Below are 4,640 nucleotides of genomic sequence, written 5' to 3'. Positions count from 1 at the left end.
TTCCCCCCATAGTTTTTTTTTAAACTATAGTCTGGCCCTCCAATGGTCTGAGGGACAGTGAACTGGCCCCCTGTTTAAAAAGTTTGAGGACCCCTGCATTACAGGCATGTCTGGGAAGCCAATAAGGAGATATTTTTCTCAGCTTTTAGGGCACAGCTGGAGTAAGTTGTTCCTTTCCCATGCCTTCCTGATTCTGCAAAAAGCCTCATATTCACATCAGAAACAATATCCTCTCAACCCTGAGGCTCTAGAAGGACTCAATATATTAATAGGCCATCTATTTTAGAAGCCCAACGTTTATTGAAACCTTGTCATAGTCCTTACAATACCCCCATCTTAGGGGTACAAGAGGCTAATAGAGGTGGAGGACTAGTTCAGGACTTATAACTAGTAAATAAGGCAGTGATTCCTATCCAGCCAATTGTCCCTAACCCTTATGCTTTACTTGCCCACACTCCAGAGAACACAAAGTGGTTTGCAGTACTAAATCTCAAGAATGCCTTCTTCTATATACTCCTGCCTCCTAACTCACAGTCCCTATTCGCCTTTAAAAGATCCCAATAATCAAAGCCATCAGCTAACATGGACAGTGCTTCCCCAGAGCTTTCAGGAATAGCCCTCATTTATTTGGGCAGGCCTTTGAACAACTCAAAAGGCTCTTTTACAGGCACCGTCTTTAAGTTTCCCCACAGGTCAGCAGCATCTACTCCTAAATCTATCTATCTCGAGTGAGCCTTGAATGCCAGCACAGGAGGAGGATGAAGGTACATTGTCATCAACCCGATCACCAGATTTCTACTCATGTGAGCCTCTAAAGGACCTGAAACTTCTCTTTCGAAGGCAACCTGAAGAGTCAATAAGTCCCAAATAAGTAACATACTCTGGTATTTCTAAATAATCAGTATCTTCATCTTTTTAACAATTCTTATTTTGTCTTTTCATTAGTGTCACCTGAATCCTAAGCTGGTACCTGGAGGAGACCTTCTCGGTCCTTACTGGGACCCAGAAAACACCACAAGATAACTCCTGTTTATAGCTCCTCTCTGTAACTCTGGTATAGTAAATTTATCAAGCCATACTGGCTCCGCAAATCCCTAACTACTAAGTATGTTAAAGCAGCCCAATTCAGGGTCAAATAATCTCAAGTAGATATACTATATCTCCCACATCTCTTTCAGAGTAAAATGTGCTAAACCTTAGTCTATAGGACAACTTAAGCTACAAATGGTCCTCTGCATGAAACCACAGATGAAGGCAGCTACATCCATCGTCCGTGGACCCTTAGCCCACTTCTGATGGGACCCTGACTGCTGCCCCCCAAAACTATGACCCTTTTGCCAGCAGGAAGCAACCAGACAGATCGGCGTCCATTGTCCCCAATGGCAGTTTCCTAAGGGGGGGGGGACTGAAACAGAAATTTTTAGGGGTAAAAAAGACAGGTTTTAGGAAATTTTAGAAATCAAGGGGACCAGGGAAGAAGCACAGGGCTGTAGAGCTGCAACAAGTACATTTCCATAGAATGAGGGAACTAGGAACAGCAAAAGGACTATATTTACAAAATAAAGGGAAGGATGCCCTTCATCCAGAAAAAGAAGACGAAACCCAAAGGCAATAGGAAAATAATAAGGAAGGAGGGGATTGGGGGAGAACCTCATTGTCCCATGTGAGGTTTGACCTTTGAGCTCAGGAATTACTATAGTAACCAGTCTAAGGGAATAATGACCAATTAGAGGGGATATCAAGGCACAAGGATCTACAGCCTTTATAAGCCACAGGGAAAAAGGAACTCAGTGGGACCCTTTCCCCCTCCCCATGTGGGAGTCCATTCTGTGGGACTCTTTCCCTCTCCCCATGTGGGAGTCTGTACTTGTTCTTCAATAAATCTCCACCTTTGCTATACTACCCCCTGTCCGTGGATTCATTCTTCGACTCCGACAGACAAAGAATTCGGGTTCCAGCCCAAATATTCCATTTCAAAAGGAGTGGAGAATATTGTCTGTAGGAGGGGGTTAAACATTTCTTCCTGTTCCCAGACAGTAGCCCCTGAAGGTCTCACACTTGGAATATCCCATTATGAGTTCTTTGCCTATCTTCCACAGGGAGCTCAGATCAGCTCCCAACAGTGCAGCCACAAAAGCCCAGCTCTTGTTTATCTGCCTTCCAATAGAAGCCTTCCCATGGGATAGACTAAAAACTCTAACTCTGGGAGGACCAGCACCCCTGTGCCACAGGTCCAAGCAGAAGGGGCTATAAAATCAACCCCGTGCAGGACCCAAATCTCTGTATGGCTGGTCTCAGCAAAGTCAGTTCCAAGAACCCCAGCTCACCTCATGCTCCCAAGTCTCCAAATCCCCCATCTGTCCTGCTCCTCCAGGCCATGCTGCCAGACCCACAGGATGAAACAGTCTGAGACCCTCTACATAGGGGGAAGGGTTCCAACCTCACAATGGAGGTAGAACAATCCCTTCCTTTTTCCCCTAGCCAGGCAGGAAAGCAGAGGGTCCTTACAAGTCACTGCTGGGTACAGGCCAGCCCCAGGACCCTTCTTCTTCTTCTTCTTCTTCTTTTTTTTTCCCCCACACACTACAGCACAATCTTTCCAGTAGTTAGAGCCTGGGACAAACTTCTCAGGCTGGGGCTTCTAACAATAGGCTCCCTCACTGGTAAGGTGCCATCCCAGTCTCCCAGTCTCCCAGGCAGACAGAATTCCCCTGGTTCCCACTGCCCAGTGCTACACAGATTCATCTTCCAGACTCTGCTGCTCTGATTTAGGATCCCTGTGTAGAGGTGAGAGCCTACACTCCTGAGAAGAAGGGGCTTTGCAGCCAATATCACTTGGGCCTCTCAGCCGAGCTCCAGCTCCAGAATGGCTCCCCTTTCCATAACTCCCATTCTCTTGTGTGGCTCTAACTTGTTTCTTCTGTGCTCCTCAGATATAATATGTCCAATCAGCTACCGAATGTCTTATTTCTGGGGCCTGTGCAGGCCAAGGTTACTCATTTCCTTTGCCCAGGCAATGCCAACTAATAGGAGCTATTAAGTGATCTGCAGATGGTGGCCATTTTTCCCCCCTGGATTTAGAGGTGCCTGAAAGAGGCTAAGCTGTGATGTGAGTCTGGTTGGCACTAGTGCAGGGATTGGGCTGCTTAGCCAATGGTAAGGGCCATGCTAAAGCAAGACACAGCTGGTTTGGTGTTATGGAACTGAGGAGGAAACTGGTCTTGCAAGGTGTGTCAGGCCATAGAAACAGTGAACAATGAACTGCACTGGTGGGGAGGGTTGTTATGCTGGTGAGTCAGGTGGTTATGAGGAGGAAACTGGTCTTGCAAGGCGTGTCAGGCCATAGAAACTGTGAACAATGAACTGCCCTGGGGGGGAGGGTTGTTATGCTGGTGCCAGGACAGACAATCGGATGTGGCCTGGCACCTGGCAGCCTTCTTGCAGGGCCACGAAGGGGGAAGGGGGCATATCTGCAAGACAAAGACCCCAGTGGGATATATATATAGACAGGCTCTCTGCGTGTTTCTTCACTCTGATTTGGAAATGATTCCTGGAGTCCACTAGTGTTAATAAACGGGGTCCCTCCCTTTCTCTAGGAAGCATGTTTGGTATTTCTTGGTCTTCTGCAACATATGGTTCCCTGAACCAGGAAGCTAACTGTGTTTGGCTCTTGCCTCTGGTGAGTGGACAGGGTTTGGGGCCCGGGGCATGGGACAGGCCTCCGAAAGGCGCACGCTGCTGATTTTAGCAGAATTGAACTGGGGGGAGCTCCAGGTGCTCCCTGCCCTCAGCCCAGGACCTGGCTGGCATCTGGAGAAAGTGGATGGACACCTCTGGACCTGTCAACAGAATCTATAAGGTAGGGGCCCCAGTCAGTCAGGCCCACTCCAAGTGAGTGGAAGGGGGAGCTTGATCACCTCCCCGGAAGTCATAGGACTTCATCAGGTAAATCAGGAATCAGGACTCCAGAGGTGAGTGAATTCAGATTCAATTAAGGAATTATGGGTTCACTCTTCTGTTTGTGTGTGGGACTAGCCAATTTGCTACCCAGAAGGGGGGCTGGATGCAGCCTTAACTCCTCCAGTAGGTTCTCACTGAGACGTCGGTTGAGAATTCTAGTCTGGGGCGTGGGTGCTGGGAGTGCCCCATGCCCATCTGGGGAGTTGGGAACTATCTTCTCAGCTCCAGTTTGGGCTAGTCTACTGAGAGAGTGTGAGTATGGATGTTTGTCTGTCTTAGCATAACTATCTGCTGATTAACTGGTCTGTGTGAAAGCGGAAGCTACTTTGATTTTCTGTTTGCTCATCTGGTTAAAACGTTTGATTTACTGAAGGCTGAGCCCATGAAGGTCTGCAAAAGTCTCAAGCAGTGCTATTGAGTTAGTTTTCTCAGAGACTTTTGCTCTCTATCACGGGAGGAATCAGCCCACTTAGTAAAAATTTCTGTCTATGTTTGTGTACTAGGGACTTTGGTTTGCTCTGTGATTTTGCTGTGTTAGGTTGAAATTTTGGAATTCTGGGGTAGATTTAAAGGTATTTGTGGCTTTTCTTGTCTGACTGGGACTTTCAGGGGCGGGACTCACAGCTCCGCAGGGCAGAGAGATTTTATGGGCCCTGCCCCCTGCCTGTGCTGAATTAAGG

The 4,640-nt window shown here is 47.6% G+C and overlaps 2 long non-coding RNA genes across 2 annotated transcripts in view; one reads left to right on the top strand and one right to left on the bottom strand.

Annotated features, from left to right (window-relative positions):
• The window catches only part of LOC106727931, a 22,205-nt gene that overhangs the window by 6,099 nt on the left and 11,466 nt on the right, over window positions 1–4,640 (top strand). The gene's annotated exons all lie outside the window — the stretch shown is intronic.
• The window catches only part of LOC106727930, a 7,931-nt gene continuing 5,152 nt past the window's right edge, over window positions 1,862–4,640 (bottom strand). The window contains exon 3 of the long non-coding RNA XR_001364166.1: window positions 1,862–1,872. This is a non-coding gene — a long non-coding RNA (uncharacterized LOC106727930). The remainder of the gene's footprint in view (window positions 1,873–4,640) is intronic.

This window comes from Myotis brandtii, unplaced genomic scaffold (assembly GCF_000412655.1).
Source record: "Myotis brandtii unplaced genomic scaffold, ASM41265v1 scaffold502, whole genome shotgun sequence".
Lineage (NCBI taxonomy): Eukaryota > Metazoa > Chordata > Mammalia > Chiroptera > Vespertilionidae > Myotis > Myotis brandtii.
The sequence above is the reverse complement of the archived record's forward strand: the minus strand, read 5'-3'. Positions and strand labels throughout refer to the sequence as shown.